General features: G+C 39.8%; 1 protein-coding gene and 1 non-coding gene across 2 annotated transcripts in view; one reads left to right on the plus strand and one right to left on the minus strand.

Annotated features, from left to right (window-relative positions):
- Positions 1-26,185, minus strand: part of CCDC192 (coiled-coil domain containing 192) — a 193,085-nt gene that overhangs the window by 5,373 nt on the left and 161,527 nt on the right. The gene's annotated exons all lie outside the window — the stretch shown is intronic.
- On the plus strand, positions 14,084-14,156 carry TRNAR-CCU (transfer RNA arginine (anticodon CCU)). Its single transcript has one exon. It is a non-coding gene; the product is annotated as a tRNA-Arg (tRNA).

Genomic DNA, 26,185 nt, shown 5'->3' on the forward strand with positions numbered 1-26,185 from the left:
TGCTCTTAGCAAAGTGCCATATGTGAGTTATATTAAAAACACTAGTAACTAAAGAGATAACAGCAGAGGTCATTATAGTTTGAGTAGCTTAGAGACTTAGACTTAACTTAGAATGTGTATTTGGGCACCATCTGATCTCACCTGCACAGGATTTACATCTGCAACATCCCTAACTGATGCTTTTCTGAGTAAGCGGCTCCCGGACATGAGTGTCCCTCCAGCTCTTAATAGGTCAGCTGCCAGTTGTAATCAATGAATAAAATTTGCTTTTTACCATCAGTACAGCTAGCTACACATTGTTAGATACCTGGTGGGTGGAGAGCTGTGATGGACAGACTGGAGGAGAGCAGGATACAGCTTGTTGCTAATCAGAGAAAGGACGTGTGGTGTAATACTAGGTTCAAAGACCTAAATCACCTGAAAACATTGCTTCGCGCATCCGGGAAGTTAATAGTTCTTCCGCCGAAGTGATGCATTGCTGAAGGGTGACCCAGTGAGTGTCCGGGAGGCTTTTTTTAGATTTTCTAAACATTTGTTTCCAAAAATGGGCATTTCCCCTTTTGATCCCTTCACTGATGCCACCACCGGGAAGTGTTCAATGAACACAGGAATGCTAAGAACCACTGATCTAGTTTCTGCTTCACATGCCTCTCATGATGGGAAGCACACTTCTCCCCAGGCAGGTCTCCATGGTCATTTTAAAAATTAACTCAGCAGGGGCGCCTGGGTGGCTCAGTTGTTAAGCATCTGCCTTCGGCTCAGGTCATGATCTCAGGGTCCTGGGATAGAGCCCCGCATCGGGCTCCCTGCTCCACAGGGGGCCTGCTTCTCCCTCTCCCACTCCCCCTGCTTGTGTTCCCTCTCTCACTATCTCTCTCTCTGTCAAATAAATAAATAAAATCTTTAAAAAAATAAAAATAAAAATTAACTCATCAGTAATTAGTCACTGGGACCCTGCACATGGAGAACGAGTCAGATGCGCTGTTGGCTTCCACATTGACAGTTCGACGCTTGGGGAGGGGAGAGGAAGCATTGAGTTAGGCCCCAAAGAACATTCAGGATTTAGCCTAAACAAACACCTCAGCTGCGTACTACCTCATGAATGTTTACTTTTCTCTCTGCTTTTCAAGCTAATGACCGAGGCTGCCAAGTGTTTACTCAATAAGAAAGACTCTTCCCAGTGAGGTGATTAAATGCTTTATTTCATCAGAGCTACCCAGGATTACTGTTTGGCCTAAAAGACTATGTCAGCTTCCTTCGCTGTACAAATGCCCATCACTCTGACTCACCTTCATGTGGTTTTGGAAGCTGTGTATATTTCTCAGTAACCGCAAGGGAGTCCAGTTTCATCTATTGCCATACTTGGACTTGAAAATTGGCTCATCCTTGTAAATCTCTCTCTCTCACTATTTGAATAATAAACAAAACTTCAATAATAACCTTCCTAGTTTTCTGTCCTTTTCTAGACTTTCACAATTACCATCCGAGAATAGTACTTCTCTGAAATAAATGATTTGCTTATTTGGGGGGTTCTTATAGCGCAAGTATTTTACATCTTAAAAGTCAGATTATTCTTACTACTTGAAGTTTTCTCCCTTCGGTGTTTTTATTCATACGGAGACCAGTGTCTCTAGTGACAAATGGCCAACTTCAAAGAGGTTTCAACTACTTACCATTAATGCCGTGAATGCTTAGAGTACATTTGAAGTTGGCATGTGTTTGTTGATTTGGAAATAAGAGTGGCATTAAAAGAAGAGAGTTGATTGGGGTACCTGGGTGGCTTAGTTGATTTGGCGTCTGGCTCTTGGTTTCAGCTCAGGTCATGATCTTGGGGTCCTGGGATCGAGTGCCGTGTTGGGCTCCAAGCTCAGTGGGGAATCTGCTTGGTGATTCTCTCTCTCCCTATCCCTCTACCCCCCACTCCCCGCCGTGCTCTCTCTCCCTCTCAAATGAAAAAATACATATTTTTTTTTAAAAAAAGAATAGATTTAATTGGCAAATAAGTTTGGTCAGTTAAAAGAACTGAAATGTAGTTTGATATATGCTTAGAAATTTTCAGTGTATATCAGAAAACTTCCCACATCTTAGTGATGACCACTGTTACAATAGGATTTTATATTAGCAGAAAAATCTAAGGTGCAATGGCAGACTGGAGCAACTCTATATTTTCACCTAGCTACAGTCCAATAGCCCCACACCTTAGATCCTGAACACATGTGTTTTAGTAAATGCTTTGGAAGGAACAAAATACTTGGTTTAAAACAACGATGGCAGGGATGCAATGCTGATGACATGGGGAAGTGCTCTGGAGAGCGATCAAAGAGCTTATAGAGCACTTGATGAAGAAAACACTCAGGAAAAACAAGGACTGAGAGAGAGTCTGTAGGAAGCACTTGTTGCTTCAAGTTTTGGGGGGCTCCCGCAGATGCTGGGCCCATGCCAGTCTCCAGAACCAGCATGAAGGGTCTGGCTGATGTGGATGCTTTGAGGACTTGGATAGTGTTTGAGGACCAGGTAGGATGAAAAACATGCACCTCCCACTGTTAGTATTGCTCTTGTGGCGGTAGGATGCTCTCACCGGGAGACACGTCTAGGATGTAAAGGGATTGAGGGAACTGCAGATCGCTACCCTCCTTCCTTTGTTGACTCGGAGGCATAAATGCACCGTGATGCCCATGGTTAGTGTTTATTGAAATGGCTAATTCTCTCTTGCCCAGCACAAATACCATAGTTGAAGTATTGCAATAGCTTCACGTCTGGTCCTACTGCTTCTGCGACCTGCCCTTTCAGTCTGGTTTCAACTCTGCACAGAGAGGTCTCATTGAACTTTAAGTTGGGTCTTGACAGTCTTTTGTCTGAAATCTTCCAATGATTTTTCATCTCATGTAGACTAAAAACCCACCTGCTAACATACTATGTGATTTGGCCCCCCTTTACTTCACGGGCACATCTATTCTTCCTTTCCTTGTTCCTAACAGACTAGGCATGTTTCCACCTCAGGGCCTTTATATTTGCTACTTCTTCTGCCTGGATAACTGTAGCTTTGATGCATACATGGCTAGCTCCCTCAGTTCGTTCAGGTCTCTCCTCTCCAAAGTCACCTTCATCCAGTGAAGCGTCTCCCAGTCGTCTTGCCTACAATTTCAATGCAGCCCCCACTGCTGGACAAGTCAGATCCTTGTTCCCTGCTTTGCTTTTTTTCTAAAATTCTTTGTCTGACTATTTTATGTTTATCTTCTTGGTAGTCTCTTCCTACCCCGCTAGAATGAAAGCTCCATGAGGGCAGAAATCTTTGACCATTTTGTTCACTACTGTGTCTTCTCTACCTAAAGCAGTGCCTGGCACATGTCTTAAGTCATTTGTTAAGTGAATAAATGGATGAACATCAAGTGCATATATGATACAAAACCACGGTAGCAATGGCCAATCCAAAGGTTTTCATTGGTGCATCGTTAGGATGGTTCCCAGATTTCCTCCCCAGGCACATATTTTCTTTTTTTTAAAGATTTTATTTATTTGACAGAGAGAGACACAGCGAGAGAGGGAACACAAGCAGGGGGAGTGGGAGAGGGAGAGGCAGGCTTCCTACAGAGCAGGGAGCCCGATGTGGGGCTCGACCCCAGGACCCTGGGATCATGACCTGAGCTGAAGGCAGACGCTTAATGACTGAGCCACCCAGGCGCCCCCAGGCACATATTTTCTTCACACAAAACTTACCACTACTGCATTCCCCGCCTACCCTCCCCCACCCCAGATAATAAACTATTGTGATTGTACAACGTTGCACTTAACATGTGTAAATTTAAGTTTTTCTTAAATGGAAAAATGGAAAAGTTAGGATAGCTCTCTTCCAGATCCGTGACTCAGATTCTATGAGCTATAAAAATGGTTCTTCACAATGGCACCTGGGGAGTTTCATCAGTACAGAGAATCCAAGGTCTCACTGCTGAAATTCCGCTTGAGTGAATCTAGGAGGGTGTCTGGGAATCTATAGTTTTACAGAGTGCCCTAGGTGGTTCTGATGATTGGCCAGGTTTTGGCAGTTGAATTTCTGACCTGTAATAGGCACGGGGAACTAAATTTCTGGCTAAATCCTTAAAGGTAGGTCAGAAATCTTCCAGGCATGCCTCTTCTTGACAAGGCCGCAGTACACACAGCAGAAGAGAGATCACATCTGTTATATTCTCAGTGCCTCTCCCTTGTTACCGGACATGGCTCTGCCTGTGAATGTTACCACTGACTGAATGTATCCATGGTCTTCCCCTCCCTCCCTCCACAATTAGCTTAAATCTCTGCGACATCTTGCCAGGTCTAACTTGCCTGACTCAGCTCTAGAATCCAGAGAAAATGATGAGTTTGGAGGTTTGTTTTGTTTTTGCTTTTGTTTCTGTTTCTCAGTGAATGGATAGATCCATTTCCTCACAAGCTAGTCTGGAAAGGAAAGGAGGTCTCTCTTTTGAGAGATCTCATTTCCTGAGAGATGATGCCTTGAGGGCAAGCACAATGACTCCTCAGCTTCCATAAGGGTTTAACAGCTACCACAACCACATAGGGAGCAAGTGAATCCCCTTCAGCAGATCTGAATCCAGGATCTTCTTTCTGGAGCTTCCTGAAGTCAACTGATCTGCCTCCCAAAGACTAGGAACATTATAATAATAGAAAGGTGTGTGAATACCTTGGTACTAGATTGGGAGGTGGGAGAGATTTGTTTGTGTAGAAAAGCAAGTGGGGACATCTCAAAGACGGTGCCACAAAATGAATATAGGCTGGTCCATGATGGGAGATGGGGGAAGCAACCAGTGGCCAGACACTAGGTGGGGACCTAGTGCAGTGCTGTGTCCCACCTTCTATCTACACCAGTAGGGTAAATTGTTTTACCAGGGTGAGGGTAGGACACCGTAGGTTAACTTAGTCTGTTGCTCCCTTTCAGGGCAGGGTCTCAGATCTTATCAGATTGTTCTACAGAAGGAGTTCTTCAACCAGATTAGGAAAACAGCACAAACACTGTTAGCATCACAATGCTCATGAGTTATGCCTAGAGGAAATCAATCTAAGCAGAAGAAAGGTTTTTTTTTGGAATGTCTTTTACCTTTTCCAGTGAGAAGGACCTGAAGTCCCCTCCTGTAAATCTGGCTCCATTGAAGAGTGGTTCAAGCACAATGACTGATGCCTGGCCAGAGGCCTAAAGGTGAAAATGGACTCTGGTAGGGGAAAAGGAAAATCACACTGGGGTGGGGGTGGGGTGAGGGGGAGATACGTAGGAGACTGTGAGAAAAGAAGAAAAAGAAGAGATAGTAGATGAAGGACCGTTTCTATGCTTATCTGCAGTAGAATCAGTATGGACTCAAAGTCAATTGGAGGAATATGAGTAAAGATAAGGTTTTATATCATTTAGACTGCATGTTGCACTAGAGTGTAACAGTGAGACTCCTGCTTTTCTTCTCCATGCACAGGGGTTATATGAGGCTAAGTCTATAGAATGATGAACACCAATTTGGTTGTTTGCATTAATTTTCAAGCAGTTATTTGTTACAATTTCTAGTGTTGCATGGCTTTGAGAAATTATATGATGCTGTAGTAAGAATAGTATTGGCAGTGTTATTCTTTGACAGGGCAATGCAAATCAATGTTTTTTTATGGAGAAGGGTAGGATAAATAATTCTTCATTTTTGTGGATTAGGGATTTGCTTGTATAAACTCTGCAGAAGAATGGGTTTTGTGGAGAGGGTGTGCAAGTCATTTTGATTTAGGTGACTTGACGGTGCTATTTAATGTCCCGGACAACAGGACACTTGGCTGCAGTCATTTGAGTGACATGGCACCTATACCTCACCACACGCGGCTTCTTCTCTTCCTTAAGTCTTAGCCCGTCCCTAAATTTCTTCCTTTTGCATAGCCCTGGGATGACAATGATGGCACCACTGACTTTTACCAGCCTCCTAGATTCAGTGCTAGGTCTAGACTCCGTACTTCTTGGATGAAGATAAGAAATCTATGCATAAGATGTAACAAATTGCAAAAACAAAAAAAAGGACGCCTGGGTGGCTCAGTCGGTTAAGCGACTGCCTTCAGCTCAGGTCATGATCCTGGAGTCCCGGGATCGAGTCCCGCATCGGGCTCCCTGCTCGGCAGGGAGTCTGCTTCTCCCTCTGACCCTCCCCCCTCTCATGCTCTCTATCTCATTATCTCTCTCAAATAAATAAATAAAATCTTTAAAAAAAAAAAAGCAATGATGGTGCTTGGGTGCCTGGGTGGCTCAGTTGGTTGGGCAACTGCCTTCGGCTCGGGTCGTGATCCCAGAGTCCCGGGATCGAGTCCCGCATCGGGCTCCCCGCTCGGCGGGGAGTCTGCTTCTCCCTCTGACCCTCCCCCCTCTCATGCTCACTCTCTCATTCTCTCTCTCAAATAACTTAATAAAATCTTTAAAAAAAAATTGCAAAAAAAAATACTATAGTGACAAAGACTCTTTTCCTAACCAAACTTTAGTTAGGCTCCTCTGAAACTCATCCTTAAACCCGGTCTTCAAGCGCCCAGTTGCAGAGAGAAGTCTGCTAAATCACTTTTCGAGAATCCCCACCCTTGGTATCTGATCATCCTCCATATCTGAAGAAATTCCTTATCCTCCACCACACCCCAGGTGACATCTGGTCACCCTGGCCTGCCTCCCCCCTTACTCATCTCCCACCAACAAACCCCACCCACACCCCTTACTATAAATTCCCACTTTTCCTTGTCATATGTAGAGTGGAGCCACCCTCTCTTTCCTACTGTGGACACTAATTGCAATCAGTAGCCCTCAATAGAGTCTTCCTCACTGTTTTCCCAAGTGTCACAATGGTTGGGTTGTTTTTTTTTTTTTCTTCCCTTAAAAATAGCAGCTGAAGGATCACACAGAATTTACTCGGATTGTTGATGTATTTTACCCTGGAATCCTAAAAATGATAATATCAACTGCTGCTAGTACTGTCAATTTTCACATCATGCAGAACAGTTCTCCAAGTGTGAACACTCCTTCTTTTGAGAATGACATTGCTGAGATTAATTACTGAGATTTTTAATTACGTAAAACATTAAGCAGAGGCTGCTCTTCTGGTCCGTCCATAATTTTCTCAACAAGCTTCTCAGAGCACTTTAGAAATAGGGAGGTATGGTAGGCAAAATAATGCCCCTCCCCAAAGATGTCCACAAAGTTATCCAGAATAATGGGCCCCCAAAGATGTCCCCAGACCTGTGAATATGTTTCTGAAGATGCTATACTGCTGGCTTTGAAGATGGAGAAAGGAACCACAAGCCAAGGAATACACGTGGCCTATAGAAGCTGGAAAAGGCAAAGAAACAGATTCTACTCTAGAGCTGCCACAAGGAACACAGTCTGTTGATGCCTTGATTTTAACCCAGTGACACCTGTTTTAGACTTCTGGCCTCCAGAACTTTAAGATAATAAATTTGCGCTGTTTTCATCCACTAAATTTGTGGTAATGTGTTACAGCACTAATGGGAAGCAAATAAAGAAGGGAAAACTAAGGAACATCTGAGTAATGAGGAAAATCTATCCATGATAGGATTCCCAGAAAGCTCATTTAGGTGCAAAGTCACCAATGGACTTGGATTTCAGCTAAGGGCAACTAAAGGTTTCCAAACATCCAGAAAGGTCTGGATTCCAGGCCCTCCTGCATCCTCTGGAATCTCATGCCTTTGTTATTCTCTGTTCCTTATAAATGTTAACCTTTCCACTGACTCCAAGCCATTAGCATTTAAATGTACTCATTTGGTACCATCTTAAAAAGGAAATAAAACCCTTTCACTACCTAATGCCCCTTCAGCTATTGCTCTATAACTGTTCTCCCCTTTACTATCAGATCTCTTGAAAGGGTTATCTCTACTCTGACTCCCTTTCTCCTTGTCAACCCAGTGCTCTCTAGCTTTTGTTTTCCATTACACTTTTCAACTTCGCCTTGCTGACCTTACTGATGTCACTAAATCCACTGGACTTAATGTTGATATTCTAGGGCCTCTGAACATTGGCGGTTGTTGACAGCCTCCCACAAGACACTCTTTCCTTGACTTCTGTAATATGACACTGTTTTCCCTCAAACTTTCTGACTACTCCTTTGGTCTCATTTTGTGGGCTCCTCCTCAGAGTAATTACTGCATGGAGATCCTTAAACTCCTGGTCTTAAGCTTTCTTCTTTCTCTCTATAGGTCTTTTCTGTGGCCTTGGTGGCAATCTATTTGTGTGAATGATGCCCCAGTTTACAACTCTAGATGAGAGCTGAGCCCTGGACCTGGGACCCCCTCCTTTGAGATCTCTCACAAACATCTCAGATGCAGTACATCCTAAACTGAACTCATTACCTGATCTCCAAAATTGATTTCCTTTTTAGTATTCCCTAGCTGAGTAAAGTGGCATCACCATGCCTCTCCTTGCTAAAGTCAGAAAGCTGAGCATTGCTTTAGATTTCTCCTTTACTCTCATGCTCTTACATCTCTCTTATCCCTAAGTGCTGTTGATTCAAACATCTAAATAACTCTTAACTTTGTCTCACTGTCTCCATACCCATTAGATCAGGCTATGTATTCCTGTAACATCTTTTAGCTTGTAATTCTTATTCAAAAATTATGTTCTTAAAATCCATGGAGTACTATTTTATCAAGGACTTTCCCAAACTCCATTATTTCTTCCTCAGTTTTAGTCACCTGATGGAACTATAATAGATGGCCATAAGGAACTAACGGTTGGTGGGACCTACTTTTCAGATGACACAAATGGGCTTTATAATGACCCCCCGAGCATTTGGACATTTATTGTTGGAATCTCCAAGGTTCAGTTCAGAAGAGACCAAGAGAAATGTGGGTTTTAGAGAAGAAGCCCTGAAGTTCTTTTAAGTGCATGAGAGACAACAGCGGAGTTGAAGTGGGTAGGAAATATCAAAGTGCACCCTTGAGAGGAATAGCTCACAGAAACAAGCATTGCTTATCAGTGTCACCTCCTATACAAGTCTAACTTCGTTTTTATTAACTTTCTTTTACTTTTATGCATTGCTGTTAGTTTACGTTTCACAGTAAGAAGACAACAGTAAGAAATGGACTCGGGGAAGGGTGAGTGCCAGGGATGTCTCTGCTAACTTAAATCGGCAGCTTAAAAAATGCCCTGTTCTTGGGACGCCTGGGTGGCTCAGTCGGTTAAGCGTCTGCCTTCGGCTCAGGTCATGATCCCAGGGTCCTGGGATCGAGTCCCGCATCGGGCTCCCTGCTCCACGGGGAGCCTGCTTCTCCCTCTGCCTCTCTCTCTCTCTGTCTCTCATGAATAAATAAATAAAATCTTAAAAAAAAAAAATGCCCTGTTCTTGACAACAGCCTATGGAACACGGTTCTGTCAATTCCTCCTCCCATTGGAATGCCATTCCAATTTTATCAGCTTTATTTTATTTTTTTGAAATTTCAAGAAATTACAAAAGATAATTCAGAAGTGATGGAGAAATTCCCCATGAGGGAATTCAAACAAGCTTTTCTTTATTTAGGAAATCTTCTGATATTTGGTACAAATGTTAACTTTCATAGATGTTTTCCCCATTAATTAACCTCCTTTATCATGTAATTTATATGCCTTCAGAACATTATCAAAGCTAATGGCAAAGGAGTTCTTTTCAGGGTGGGCTTAATTTGAAGGTACCATAGAGAAGCACAAAAAAATGTCTGGAGACTGTTGAAATTCTTGAGAAATATGCTTCTGATACTGGGAAGTTTCGTGGTTTATTTTGGATGTATTATATATAGTATTTGAAAAATAATATTTATAATTTTTAGAGATATCAAAGAACTCCCAGAACTACACTTTCACTTTCTCCTCTTTCCATGCAACTCCCCTCCATACTTGTAAGACAGGAGGAAAAGAGAGAGAAAACGGAAGTGGGAAAAGAAATAAACATTTCCATAGCACCTACTGTGTTATTTTACTAAGAACTTGCTCAGCAAGCATATGAAGCAGAGTAAATGCTTACATCTTGTTTCCATTATTATGACCAATAATACCACCACAATACTTATATAGACACAGGTCTGAAATATGTAGGCCACTTTTCTGATCTGGAGTCACAATTTATCCATTGGGGGTTATATTCTTAGCATTTCTCAGCTGTTTATGGAATATTCCTGGCTTTAAAGCAAGAGAACAACAGGCTATGTGTCTCATTCTTTTTTGTTTCCATCTATTACTAATTTCTGATCTAAAAGAATGCTGAGATAATAGGAATCGTAGGAATTGGCAGCTGGATTACCATTAAGACTTGTGGGCATTTGTTCTAGCTACTTTCCAAGACGACCCTCCCATCGTCTTCTGGTTTGAACCACCTGGATAAACAAAAGCTTAGGGACACATTAATTTTCAGCAGGGTAAGTTCTCCTTTTGTTTCTGGCTTAAGGTACATCATTTAATTATTATTTAAATTAGTTAAATTTCATCTGCATTGTGAATTAATTGGTTATGTCTTTTCTTCAAACTACTTAAACTGAACTTTCAAATGATAAAGTATACCTAAAATTGTGAAAGTATCTGTTACTTTTTAAGACTCAGATTGGGTTTAATCAATTAAGTAAGATTATTTTTACTTGGAGCTAGCCTCAAAGAATTACTATTGTCTATGAATACAGGTGGTACTCAAGTTATGATGGCTCAACTTGATGATTTTTCAACTTAATGATGGTGTGAAAGTGATACACATTCCGTAGAAACCACATTTCAGATTCTGAATTTTGATCTTTTTCAGGGCTAGTGATATGGGGTATGATACTCTCTCTTGATGCTGGGTAAGTAGCAGTGAGTCACAGCTCCCAGTCAGCCACATGACCTTGAAGATAAATAACTGATACACTTACAACCACTCTTTACCCATACAGCCATTCTATTTTTTACTTTCAGTGCAGTATTCAATATATTACATGAGATATTCCACACTTTATTATAAAGTAGTCCTTGTGTTAGATGATGTTTCCCAGTTGTAGGCTAGTGTATTCTGAGCACATTTACATTTGTCTAGGCTAAACTACCATGGGTGTTCTGTAGGTTAGGTATATTAAACACATTCCTGATTAACAATGTTTTTAATTTATGATGGGTTTATCAGAACTATCATAATCTCATTATAAGTCAAGGAAGATCTGTACATTAGTCAGGGTGATTTCAACTCCAAATAAGAGAACACGTGGCTATTGCCAACCTAGACAATGGGGAGTTTATTATTGCATCTAAGGTGAAGTCTGGGGAATTCCAGGGACAGCTCCTTTTGTGACTCAAGGAAGCCAGGTTGGCTTCTCTTGTTTTTCTCTCCTATTTGCAAAAGGTGGCTGTACTCTTCACAGAATGTTGTTTAAAAGTGGGAAGAGAAAAGAAAGTCTTGTCTTCACCCAGCCTTTTTTTTTTTAATTTTTTTTAATTAAAAAAATTTTTTTTATTATGTTCAGTTAGCCACCATATAGTGCATCATGAGTTTTCGATGTAGTGTTCAGTGATTCAGAAGTTGCATATAACACCCAGTGCTCAACACAACACATGCCCTCCTTAATACCCATCACCTGGCTACCCCATCTCCCCACCCCCCTCCCCTCTGAAACCCTAAGTTTGTTTCCCGGAGTCCATAGTCTCTCATGGTTTGTCTCCCTTTCTGATTCCTCCCCCTTCAGTTTTCCCTCCCTTCCCCTATGGTCTTCCGTGCTATTCCTTATGTTCCACACATGAGTGAAACCATATAATTGTCTTTCTCTGCTTGGCTTATTTCATTTAGCATAATCCCCTCCAGTTCCATCTATGTTGATGCGAATGGTGGGTATTCATCCTTTCTGATGGCTGAGTAGTATTCCATCGTATATGTGGACCACATCTTCTTTATCCATTCATCTGCCAAAGGGCATCTCAGCTCCTTCCACAGTTTGGCTATTGTGGATATTGCTGCTATGAACATTGGGGTGCATGTGCCCCTTCTTCTTACTACATCTGTATCTTTGGGGTAAATACCTAGTAGTGCAATTGCTGGGTCATAGGGTAGCTCTATTTTTAACTTTTTGAGGAACTTCCATACTGTTTTCCAGAGTGGCTGTACCAGCTTGCAGTCCCACCAACAGTGTAAGAGGGTTCCCCTTTCTCCACAGCCTCGCCAACATTTCTTGTTTCCTGCCTTGTTAGTTTTTGCCATTCTAACTGGTGTAAGGTGCTTTCTCATTGTGGTTTTGATTTGAATTTCCCTGATGGCTAGTGATGTTGAACATTTTTTCATGTGTCTGTTAGCCATTTGTATGTTTTCTTTGGAGAAGTATCTGTTCATGTCTTCTGCCCATTTTTTGATTTGATTATTTGTTTTTTTGGGTGTTGAGTTTGAGAAGTTCTTTAGAGATCTTGGATACCAGCCTTCCATCTGTACTATAATTTGCAAATATCTTCTCCGATTCTGTGGGTTGCCTCTTAGTTTTGTTGACTGTTTCCTTTGCTGTGCAGAAGCTTTTTATCTTGATGAAGTCCCAAAAGTTCATTTTTGCTTTTGTTTCCCTTGCCTTTGGAGTCACGTCTTGAAAGAAATTGCTGTGGCCAATGTTGAAGAGGTTACTGCCTATGTTTTCCTCTAGGATTTTGATGGATTCCTGTCTCACATTGAGATCTTTCATCCATTTTGAGTTTATCTTTGTGTATGGTGTAAGAGAATGGTCCAGTTTCATTCTTTTGTATATAGCTGTCCAATTTTCTCAGCACCATTTATTGAAGAGACTGTCTTTTTGTCCATTGGATATTTTTTCCTTATTTGTCAGAGATTAGTTGACCATAGAGTTGAGGGTCCATATCTGGAGTCTCTATTTTGTTGCATGGATCTATGTGTCTGTTTTTGTGCCAATACCATGCTGTCTTGGTGATCACAGCTTTGTAATATGGCATGAAGTCAGGCAACGTGATGCCCCCAGCTTTGTTTTTCTTTTTCAATATTCCCTTGGCGATTTAGGGTCTTTTCTGGTTCCATACAAATTTTAGGATTGTTTGTTCCAGTTCTTGAAAAATGCCAATGGTATTTTAATAGGGATGGTATTGAAAGTGTAAATTGCTCTAGGCAGCATAGACTTTTTTTTTTTTTAAAGATTTTATTTATTTATTTATTTGAGAGAGAGAATGAGATAGAGAGAGAGAGCATGAGACGGGGGAGGGTCAGAGGGAGAAGCAGACTCCTTGCCGAGCAGGGAGCCCGATGTGGGACTCGATCCCGGGACTCCAGGATCATGACCTGAGCCGAAGGCAGTCGCTTAACCAACTGAGCCACCCAGGCGCCCCCAGCATAGACATTTTAACAATGTTTATTCTTCTCATCCATGAGCATGGAATGTTTTTCCATCTTTTTGTGTCTTCCTCAATTTCTTTCATAAGTGTTCTGTAGTTTCTAGAGTATAGATCCTTTACCTCTTTCGTTAGGTTTATTCCTAGGTATCTTATGGTTTTTGGTGCTATTGTAAATGGAATTGATTCCTTAATTTCTCTTTCTACAGTTACATTGTTAGTGTATAGAAGAGCAACTGATTTCTGTCCCCACTGTTTTTTTAAAAGATTTTTTATTTCTTTTTGAGAGAGAGAGAGAGAAAGAGAGTGCGTATACAAGCAGGGAGAGCAGCAGAGGGAGAGGGAGAAGTAGACTCCCTGCTGAGCAGGGAACCCCACATGGGGCTCAATCCCAGGACCCCGAGATCATGACCTGAGCCAAAGGACGATGCTTAACCGACTGAGCCACCCAGGTGCCCCTTGTCTTCCCTTTTTAAGAATTAAGCCCTCCATGATGCTCTCAGCAGAATTTACCTTATATATTTTTGTCCATAGTTATATCATATTCCTAAAGAAGCCCTTGACAAGGAACCAGAATCACTATGATTGTTTAAGACTAATAAATATTAATGTTCTGGGGTGGGTGGGGAGGGTCCCTGAAACACATTGTCTACCCAAATGATGAATAAAGTTGGAGTTGTGTTAAGAAGGATGAAGAATAGTATCTTTTATGTAGGTGACAAATAGCATCTGCTACAGTGAACAAAATATTTTATTAAAAATGCGAATAGGGTTGCCTGGCTGGCTCAGTTGGTAGAGCATGAGACTCCTGATCTCAGGGTCATGAGTTCAAGCCCCACATTGGGTGTAGAACTTACCAAAAAAAAAAAAAAAAAAAAAGCCAATAATAGTGTATCATTCAGTAATATTTGTGCTGCAGAAAAGCTGAAAGCCCACCTCTAACTGGCTTAAGTAATAGAGAATGTGTTAACTCCAGAGATAAGGGGTAGTTTCAGGCAATAATTGAACTACTAGTCCCAATGATGTAACTGAAGATCATTTGGTCTTTCTGCTCTTTACAAGGTGAGCTTCTTCCTAAGCCTAGCACTATTCTGGTAGCCAGATGACTGCCACTGTCTTCCTGGGATGACTCCTTCTTTCTGTCTAGGGTCTCTACCTTATTTACTATAGAAAAACAGGAGGCTTTGGGCGCCTGGGTGGCTCAGTTGGTTAAGCGACTGCCTTCGGCTCAGGTCATGATCCTGGAGTCCTGGGATCGAGTCCCGCATCGGGCTCCCTGCTCGGCAGGGAGTCTGCTTCTCCCTCTGACCCTCCTCACTCTCATGCTCTCTGTCTCTCATTCTCTCTGTCTCAAATAAATAAATAAATAAAATCTTAAAAAAAAAAAAAAGAAAAACAGGAGGCTTTTCTACCCCTTAATCTTCAACAAATATCCCTCACATTCCATTGGCTTATATTAGATTATAATAAGCTCATCTCTGAACCAGTGCATGGACTACACAATTGATGTTTAAGCTTATAAGACTGTAATATATTTAAAGCAATGCTATTTATAATAGTGATTTTCTGACAGAAGTAGAAAAAAAAATCAGGAAGACAAAATAAATGAATGAATGATGAATAAAGACCTCTTTCAATTATTACGAGTAGCCATTTCCCTAGCAAGAGTCTCAATAAATTGAATAATTGTTGTCTGGAAGATAGCTTAAAACCAAGCAAATCATAAACATTGAATTTATAAGAAACATCTAGTAAAAGCCACATCAGCATCAAAATCCTAGCAGAATAAGAAGCTGGTCGTTTTGGATGCAATTGTTGGTTTTGAAAAAGATGAAGTTATTCATTGTGACATTTTGATATTGAGGAAATTGGATTAATTATTTCTTGGCTAAAGAACACACACAGAATTCAATTAGTTTACGTTTAAATTTGCCTTTGATATTTGTTTATCATTTGAAGAGACTTTTTAAATCTAAATAAATAAGAAGAAATGCTTTTAGTAGTATGTACTTTTTAGTGTACGATGATGTTTAATGCCAGAAATGTCAACATTTCTAAAATGACAACTATACACGCCACAAAGTAAAATATATATGTGTGTGTGTATGTGTGTGTGTGTATTTATACATTCTAAAATATACCCTTGGACAAATTAATAGTGTCTAAGAGCCAGTCAGTGAATTACGTAATTCAGTATAGGGAGAGAGGGTAGCTCCCAAAAGATGCAAGGGGAGGGTTCAGAGCCTACACTTACATGGATTGCCACTGCAATAATTACTTAAACTTGTGGACAAATCAGCCCCTCTGTGTATGGGTCTCTTCATTTATAAAACAAATATGTTAATCTTTTTTTTTTTTTTTTGACTACAGAGTCCTACGATTATATTAAAAACATTGAACTTCCAGGCATACATTCTAAACTATTTTGCATTAACACAGTGTGTTGCATTGTTGGTTTACCTGTTGGCATTTAAGCTCCTTATGCTTGGTATAACAGCCCATGCTACATACTTATTGCCTAGTAGTGGGTACGCGTTAAGTGCCAGATTCTTGTCGAGTTAAATTGGAAGCAATGATGGTGATTATGACCATCATTGGTCATATTAGATTATAATAATATCTATAATATTACAGATAGCAATTATTATGTGGCAGGCACTATCCTAAGAGCTTAACATGAATTAACCTACCTAAGGTTAGGTAGGAGTGAATAGCTTATTTAGTATTCCTTTAATGTCACTATGAGCCCCCAAACTACTTGTCAGTCTTTTCTTATAGGAAAACAGCCAAAAAGACCAAAATTGGGCAGAAATAATACTTCTTTAGCTTTTTCTGCTTCCTGGAAATTATAAGCCCGATTGATGATAAACCACAAAGTTACATATTTGCATAAGAGCATGAATCTCTCAAGTGTGGAAAATAAGAGTGCTGCCAAGTAAGAATTTCAATTACAATTGTAAAAAACACTTTTAAAATTGGCTCTATAGTAATAACTACTATAATAAATGTTTGAAAAACCTATAGGACAACTTAAATCCTCAGATTAACATCTCTCTGCAAGGGTGACATAAGGGTGCAGGTGTGTATATCTGTGCATGTGTAAGCAATTGTCTGCATGGCCCAAAAATATCCAGAGAGGAAGCAGATAGTGTGACACAGCAAGTAACCCCCTTTCAAGGGGGTTAAGTCCGGATAAAGGATTCCCCATTGGGTAATAGCCACTTACCCTCTGTTACTTCCTGTGTCACACTATCTGCTTCCTCTCTGTCAAAATAGCTGATCCTACCCCTGTAGTACAAGACAGATAGAAGTACAGAGGGACAGAGAGAGACAGAGATAGAGAAAGAGACAGAAAGGAGAGAAGGAGCACGAGATCTAGCAAGGCACCGTAGTAGGGAGAAAAGCTACAGGACTGAGTAGTCATTGGGCAAATTTTGCAGAGGATGCTTTGGAAAATAGTGATTCTTTAAAGTCTCAGCACTGTCTTAGGTAGTAGCAATGTAGAATCTGCTCTAAAACCCCAGTGACGAAGACTTTATGTCTTGAGGGAGAACTCCGTACAACTGTGGATAGAGAGACTGAGAATTCTATGCTTTGTGTACAGAAGCTCTGATACAAGAGAATGTCTCTACCATATACAGTCTAAAACTGACAGTGCAAGGGTTAGGAAAGAACAGTGGATCTTGCAGATCAAAGGTAATGATGCAAAATATGGACAGAACCAGAAAGGAGTTATTTCCTTACCCACAAATTTCTTAATGAATAGGATTGGAAATTAATATAAGAACTACATACTTTGCTCAAGGTAACTTTAGAAAACTGTGTAGAGTGTGTTCCATAGTATGGCTTTAGGCCTTCCCGATCTTTCATCGTTACAACATTCTGAGTCAAAGAACCCTTTAGATAGTGTTAGAGATAGTCATGGGAACCAGGTGGAAGCATGTGACTATAGCAATCAAGCATCTGGAGTGGTAAAACTGGATAAGCAGCATCATTTTCCAAGTGCTGGTTGAATAAGTCCTGATCCTATCTGGATGTGTCACACATTCCATGTGCATATGTACATTATATATGTACATACAGATAAGCGTGGCTAGGAGTTGGTAGACCAGTAAAATCACAGTCAACCAAATGGAAAGTTGTTAACCACCCTTCCATCAAGGCTATACTTTTATACAAAACCAAATTAACGTAAAAGTTTGATTTCATACAAAATTCTAATGGATTAACATCAATTAAGAGAAAAGTGTAAACAAATGGAATAATATAAATGAGCATTTCTGAATGGGACTTATTTGTTTTGGAAATATGGATGCATTCATTCATCCCGCAAAGTGCCTATTATGCCCGAACCTCTTAGTTAGACCTTAGGGATAAAACAGTGATTGGAAACCAATATACCCCGAAAGGGAAAATATAAATGCCCAGTTCTTCTTCTATTAGTCATAATAAGCTTGTTTGTGTCAACATTCTGTTAATCGTCTCAGTTGCAAGACACAGAATTGCCAATGTTCTCCAGTACCAAAAACATTCTATGATGAAAGCAAGCATCTTGAGAAGTATTAAAATAACTGTACATGCACTATATATACCTTAGTTTCGTATAGTCAAGAGGAATGTGAGTAGAATGATGTATAAGAACTGTTTCCTTTCTGCGGAACCTCACACTAGAGTATTAGGATTCACGGAAAGGAGAAATCTGTGTTCAAACTAGGGCCCTACCAATCAACTTGCTGTGTGAGCATGGAAGAATTACTAAAACTGTGCTTCAGTTTGTTCATCTGTAAATAGGCCTATCAATACATCAATATAGTACCTCATAGAACTGTAAGAGACTTAGGTAGGTTAATTCATGTTAAGCTCTTAGGATAGTGCCTGCTACATAATTGCTAAAGAAAGGTTAACTGTATTATTATTATTATTATTATTATTTATTTATTTATTTATTTATTTATTTGAGACAGAGAGAATGAGAGAGAGAGAGCACATGAGAGGGGGGAGGGTCAGAGGCAGAAGCAGGCTCCCTGCCGAGCAGGGAGCCCGATGCGGGACTCGATCCAGGGACTCCAGGATCATGACCTGAGCTGAAGGCAGTCGCTTAACCAACTGAGCCACCCAGGCGCCCGAAATGTTAACTGTATTATTATTATTATTATTGTCTACTTATATTTTCTAGGCATATTCCCTGAATCAAAGTTTTCCATCTTCCTATACGTTAGCTGATGTTTCTATCTAGCAGAATGCTCAGAAGTCTCTATTTGTATAGGTTCACAATCCCATAGCTCTATTTTTGAAATCCTAAAAGCTTTGGAAAAAGAAAGTTTTTCATAGCTCATCTGGTGGCAAAATCTGACCTGACCTGATCTGAATTCATTTGGCAACAAAATCTGATTTGAGCTGATGGGAAGCTATTTCTAGCATTTATATAACCCATTCGGTGTAAATACTGTATGAATATATTTGATTATGGAATATTGTCCCTATAGGGGTTATCTTCCAAATTTGAAAAATTCCGCATTCTGAAGCATATTTGACCGCCAAGATTCAGTTAAGTGATTGTAGAGCTACTATTAGGACAGACAGTATAGAAGGTATTTCCATCTGTGGCTCTCAAGGCAAAATTTATTAAGCAAGGATGTGAGTTTCTCCAATTATAAACATCCTGAACCAATCAGCTCTCTAGATCCAAAAAATGTGAAACTTGTTTCCTCCATGACATTCATTATCACTAGATCAGTCTTCCCTCCTATTTGTTCTTCCTGCTGTAATTTCCAAGGGGCAGTTATTTTGGTTTGGGAACATACATTAAATTATAATTCTACCCCCTCCACTTGTATTCTCTTACCACCTTCTCCAATCTCTGTCCACATTCATACAAACACATCATAAAGTACAGGTCAAAACAGATTCAAATTGTTGTCCAATCACTATGTTGTACACCTGAAACTAATATAACATTTTAGTCAACTGTACTTCAATTAAAAAAAAACCCTCAAATTGGTGGTGGTAGGTACGTATTCCCTCAGCCCTATTCTTGATTGCCTTTTCCACCTTCCTCAAGCTGAGATAAGTGAAGGATTCAAGAAGAATGGGTCTTACTAAGCATATGAACTCCATTTTGCCCTCCAGCAAATGTCCTATTATGCGTGAGCTATTGGTTGGAAGAATTGTCTAGTCTTCAGGCATTTCAACTGGTTTTATCTTAGGAAGTTGACAGTAGATCTCAATCTAAAAGGCCTATTCTTGTTAATGACTCCTAAGATCTTCAGAGATGTCTAGGAGAAAATTCTACAGCTCCTTCCTCTGTGTCTCCAGGGGATTTAAAGTCATATGTTTTACAACTCTCCAAAATAGACAATCTTCACATCAGATTAACTGCAGTAACTACAGCTGGGTTTCAAAATCTGATCTCACTCACATTACTTGGAGAAAGCAGCAGTCTAGGTAGAACTGAACCTGAAGATCTTTTTTCCAGTGTGCTCAGGATGTTTTCTTTTTCTTTTGTGGTCAGGGAAGCCTCAAGATGTACAACTACGTAGTTAACAAGGTGGCCAACAGTCAAGAGGTAAATGTAGGCTTATAACAAACATTCATCCAAATGAGTGGGGTGTTCAAGCCCCAGTGAGGTACAGACCCAGTTTTAAAGGAAGTATGGTAAAGTGATGTCTGCATTTGCATTCTCCCTGGGCCATTTACTCATTATGTATCCTGGAGTAAAGTACTTCTCTGGGCTTCATTTTCTTGGTCTGTGAAATAGGCATCCTCATACTGCTTTTAGAGAATTGCCCCATATCACAGCAGAAAATTACTCAGCTGGAATTCAAATTTAGATCTCTTTGACCCCAAAACCACTGATCCCATCATGCTACCTCTGGAAAGTTCACACATAAAACACAACATTTCTGCCGCTGCTGAACACCATGGGTACATATTAATAGAGTGTAAAAGAGCTTTTGGACTGTGTAACTTTTGGTGATAGGACACAGTGGTGATCAGGGCTACATGCAGAACATAGCTGTAGTCGGTTTTAATTTACTCTTAAATTTCAAAGACAACCTTGTCCTAAGTAACAGGAAAAGCAGTCAGGAGCTGACTGTGGGTCTTTAATGGATAGACAGAAACCCAGTGATAACGGCACCACATAGCAAACCTTAAAAAGTCTTATTGGAAGCATTGCGGAACTCACTGAGAGCTGACCAGAAGAGAAGAAACTGTAGCAGAAATGTCAGTTGCTTATAAAAATCTGAACAGAGAGTGAAGAGTCCCTCTTCCTGAACAATCCCAGCTGTCCCTACTATCATAGCTCCCTTGAAACACCTTCTTATCACCCAAAGGAATCCAATCAAGATAAGAGGCTGCACCCATTATCAAGGAGCCAGTTTTCTCCTGTGCTTTCTGCAAATGCAGAAGTCCTTGGCTACCTGGAATACTTTAAATTCCACAGTCTCTCTGGTATAACCTTTAAATATCATATTTAAAAGAAAAAGGTGTGAAGTACCACCTTTTTTTTCCCCCTAACCCCAGGAACTTGTTCTCATTGGCGATAATAGGAAAACAGCTATACAACCCGTTTTTACACACTATCAATGAAGATGCTCATCTTCTGCATTACTGGAAGAGCAGTCGGAAGACACCACCAGACGTTAGTAGCATTTCCTTGCTTGATGTTTCCTAGTTTCCTGACAAAAACTGTTTTTGGCACGAGGTGGTGGGAGTTGGGGGATGAGTGGGTATAGGACTTAGAATAAATGGGTAAAGGGCGTAAAATGAGGCAAAAATAGGGAATTGTGGTATCAGTTCTTTCCCTCTGTCTCACTTTTACTCTATGTGGTCATCCGCTCTGTGGGCCTAGAAGAAAAAAGTCTCTATGAATATCTGTCAATGAGTATGTATAAATTATGGAGCGTACCAACTTGTGCTGAGAGGAATACCATATATGTGTGCTCATTTAGCCTCCCGGGATCACTTTATGGGAGAGGGTATAGGATATGTCCATTTTGATGACAAATAAATGGCAGTATCTCTAGAATCATGAGGACTTTCCAAGTTTAAATAACGGCAGCAGGTTTATCGCCCAGTTTTTCTTCAGGCATCAGAACATGGTGGATGATTATTAGTATTTGAGTATCTACACCTGTGTTCCTCCTCTGGCATGTAAACTCCTTGCGGATAGAGACAGTGTGTCACCTGGCTTCTTACCTCCAGGGCTCGAACACTTATGGGGCCCACAGTTGTATTCCACAAATGTGGGTTGATGTCTTCGCAATATTTTAGGACTCACTATACGCCTTGTGAAATTTAAGAAAGCAGTCTCCGTTCTAGGATTTGATGGTGCGACTGGTTGTAAAGGGGCATTGTGGGGAGCTATTTTGTGTTCTTGTTGGATGATGTGCTATATATAGCTTGAAGGTCACATTTTACATAAAAGTAAATATCTCAGTGGGCTACTGTCAGTCATTCAGAGCAAGTTTGTTTATGTCCAATAAAATTACACAATGCATGAAGCTACAGGAAACTCATATTCTCTCTTCATTTTCAAGCTAAATTAGGCTCCAAGAAAGGAAATAGGCTTCTCTCTCACAGCCTGCCACTTTTAAACAACCTCAAAGGCCTATTCCCCATGGGTTATGCTTTGGCAGAACACTGCTGTTAGCCTGTCTATGGGGTCATGTGAAATACTGTGATCTGGATAGTCAGTGGTCCACTGTTTACTACTGGATACTACCTTTCTTATGGCTCCTGCATGGGAACAGAAATCCCTATGTTTGCTGCAACAGGAAAACAATGGGAATGGTTGGGGCAATTGTGCTACATACAACTATTTAAACTCCTGTATATTTATTCAGTTCTGAATAATTACTAGTTCAACGCTGGGAGCTTATTGTCTGGATTTCCCTAGTACACACCCAACCATTTAGAAGCACAGCTGGAAGTTTGCTTTTAAGTTATGTCATTCTGCACCACTCACTTGCTAATGAAGATGGATACATTAACCAATACATCTGAGAAAGGTACAGCCTTGGTTCATTTGATCATGAATTCTTTGTAATTACTTAGGAAGCCAATATCAAGGGCTGCCACTCATTCTTGTCCGTTGAGCTTTTGAATTTTCTATTACGTGAGGATGTCAAAGGCTTCTAGGGACCCACTACATAGTGATCCTTAAACTGGAATAATAAATAATAAAGAAAGAAAGAATAAATAAATAAAGTAAATAAATAGAGAACTTTACAATACATCACCTCGAAAGCCATGTAGGCATATATCATTTTACAGATGTACAAACAAGACAGGAAGGGTCTAGCCTCTAGCTTCAGGGAGAAGTTGCAGACCTGAAATCACCTTGAGGCTCTGGAGACTCAGGAAGGTCAACTTCTCTTTGTAACACATTCTGATCGTCTCCATCTTCTTACGGTCAGTCACTCCCTCTGTTTGATCTATTTGCCACGTCTCTCACACAGGTGCTTGTCTTGGCAGACATAGCGGAAGTAAGGAAACTGTGCCAAATTAAAATGAACACATTTTGAAAATACTGAAATTTGATCCTTATATTGATGCTTATTCATAGGAGAGCTAATAAAAAGACATCTTAAAGATGAATTGAGATTCTGGTCTTTGAGAAGTGAAACAATATATATAAGTCATTTAATCAAGTCCTGAACTTTTCTGTTTGTCTATCTTCACCAGAAAAGTAAAAAAACAAAAGAAGCCATTTATCATTGACTCAGTAAACTTCAGTGTATCGTCACCTTTGCACTTTATAACTAAAACTTAAAAAACAAACAAACAAAACAACCAAACTCTCTGTTTATTAGAAAGCACTCTTGGGCTTTCTAGTGTCAGAAAATGCCACTGTGGTTTCTAGTTCTTTCATTAACCAGCCATATGACGATGGGCAAATTGTTTAACTTTCCAGCATGTATAGCTGTTGAGATTGGGACCATTGAATACAAAGGGCACAGAAGACTACAAAGAAGGCAGCAAATTAAAAGGTTGCAAATAGGATAAAAATAGAAAGAATGTTTCCTAAATGCAACGAATCTTGAAGAACCTATTTATATACATGTCTAGTGTGGTATGCCTGAAAATTTAATTGATGTCTTGTTTTTATTGATCTCCCATTCTCACTTGGAAGCCAGGGAAGAATAGTGAACCTAATCTTGCCCACTCAGAGCTGCTATTTCCTTGCAGGTGAAAACAGTCATCTCTCTGTCCCTATAGGATTCAGGTCAGTTCTGGGGGTCTTCTCACCTCCTTCTTTCATACTTTGCCATAGTGACTACCCCATTGCTGTGGTTTGACAGAAAGGTGCCTGATACTTGTATAGTCCTGCTGTGGTCACTGTCATCTCACTGCTCTCTTGTGTCCTTTGCTGATTGCTGTCTGCTGAGATATAGCTGGTTTCGCCTGCTTTTCAGATGTTGCAGTGGAACTGGGCATTGCACTGGATCTATTCCCTGATTTCTTCTCTAAATGTCAAAGCTGTCTTCTTGCCCCAGCCCTAGCCCTCTCAGCTGTTTTGCCCCTGACTCCTCGCCCCAGATGGGGCACAAGAGAACGCCTGTATTTCCTTGACTAATATCTAAGACATAGAGGATCAGAAGTGCCCAGTCTAACGGGGTGTTTCTACTACTGCCTATTGCTTTCTCCTAGAGGTTTGACCTTGTGTCTGTCTTCACAGACTTTTTCTTTCTCTTCTCTCTTTGGCTCTTCCTCCCAGGGACAGTAAAGTAAGAATTTTCTTTATGTCACATCACCTAATCTCCTTTCCTTTTCTATGGTACAATCTTGAGCCAGCTCTCCAAGCTTGTGTTCTTAAAATATGTTATAGGATGAATAATAACAGGTTTCCATTCCTATTGGTAAAAAATGATTGAATATTAGAAGTTTCATGTGATTCAACCTATGAAAGAATATGATTTTGAGAGTCTGAAAAAATTACTCTTCCTCTTCAAAGCCTGATTTTCAAAACTATTATCTTCTTATGGAACTTTAAAAATCTCGCTTTGAATGTCACAGTTACACAATTATTCTTTGTACTATAGAGTTGTTACTCTGCCCTCTTTTGAGGAGCAAGTCTTTGTCTCAAGGTCCCACTTTTAATGGCAAATGGAAATTTGAGGAGAAATAAAAATAAAAATAAGTTACTAAGACTAGAAACTATATCAGGATATTTCAAAACACTTTTCTACTACTACAAAAATTCAAATCAGAAACCAGTGTAACAGTTCTAAGTTCCTTGAGCAAGTCATATGATAGCACTAATGTACTTAGATTTTATCAGGGAGAAGTGTTGTTAAAACTTATTTCTGACCTAATTTATTTGAAGTTTTTATTCTGTTTTGGTAAAGTGAAAGATAAGACAAGAATGAATGATAATGTTAGTCCATGAGTAATATTCCTTTATACTTCTGTAAAAATTCAGATTTAGAAAAACATCTTCATATAAACTTTATTTCATTTAGTTCTTAGTAGAAATCCTTAGACCTTTAAGTTCCTAAGGGAAAACCTGATCCGGTCCAAGTCAAAGAGCTCTCAAATTACATTACCTGGGGAAATGACTGAGCTTAGAGTTTTACTATGTTTTAAATATTTCCTTCTTTAAAAAAAAATCATCTGTCCTGAGAGAGAACCATAAAGTTTGCTGTCCTAGAGATGAACAAGCAATGAGATGTGTATCAGCAGTGTGTGCGTAAGATGAGGCATCAGATGGCGTGACTCTTCTTCAGAAGAACGAAATGATGACATTAAGCCACGCTGAATTGTGATCATATTCTTAGAAAGCACCAACCCTAAGTAGACAATAAGCACCTACATTCCTTCACAAATATACTTCCTATTTATTACAATCTGGCTGCTGTATCTGCAGAGTTTATACACTATTGCTATTGTGTCTAGAAGGGCAGAATGCTGTGGGTCACTGAATCAAGTATCTCGTCGGTCATTTCATATTGACTCAGTTGATTACAAAGGGGATAAGGATTATTATAGGTTTCGTTGGTTGTGCCATTTAGTGAAGAGTCACCACAATACCAAAGATTTCTGGTGACTTATTTTTTTTTCATGTTGTGCCTACAGGTTTTAGCTGCTGGTAGTATAGTTAATGGAAACTCAAAACCTCTTGAAGTAAAATTGAAGTTAAATATTTAATTATTTGAAATCGCTGATTAAAATAGAGCCACTTTAAAGTAAAAATTTGAAATAGTTGTTAGACTAACATCTAAGTATCTAAATCTTTCAAGAAAAAAACAATTGAAAGATTTTGGGATGTATCTAAAAATTCTGTGATACACTAAATTATACTAGCTAAAAAATTATAATGTGCAAAAGAAGTTTTCAATGTGAATGACTTGAGACAAATTTATAATCTAAATCTAAGGCTTTAAGATAAACAAAACACTTCAATTTGTTCTAAAAGAGAAAATTTGAGAAAAAATTTGCCCCTATATAAATGAATTATTTACTTCTGTTGCTTTAAAAGGATTAAAATGCTAACTTGTGGGTTAGTTTGACGTTGTTCATTGGTATGATTCCTCTTGTAAGCAGCAAGTCAGGCGTTTTCAAATTCAAAAAACAAGTGACACACACATACAAAGCCAGTGGAAGGATTTCTCAGTGGTAAGAAGATGTGATTTTTGTCAAAACCACAACAAGATAACATTTCGTACCCATTAGGATGGCTACTATGAAACAAAAGAAAACCACCCCCCAAAATCCCAGAGAATACCAAATGTTGGCAAGGATATGGGGAAATTGAACACTTGCACATTGTTGGTGGGAATGTAAGATGGCGCAGCATCTGCCGAAAACGGTATGGCAATTCCTCAACAAACAAAAAATAAAATTACCGTATGATCCAGCAACTGCACTTTTAGA

Source organism: Leptonychotes weddellii, chromosome 7 (genome assembly GCF_054177405.1).
Source record: "Leptonychotes weddellii isolate Sample4059 chromosome 7, ASM5417740v2, whole genome shotgun sequence".
In the NCBI taxonomy this organism is placed as follows: domain Eukaryota; kingdom Metazoa; phylum Chordata; class Mammalia; order Carnivora; family Phocidae; genus Leptonychotes; species Leptonychotes weddellii.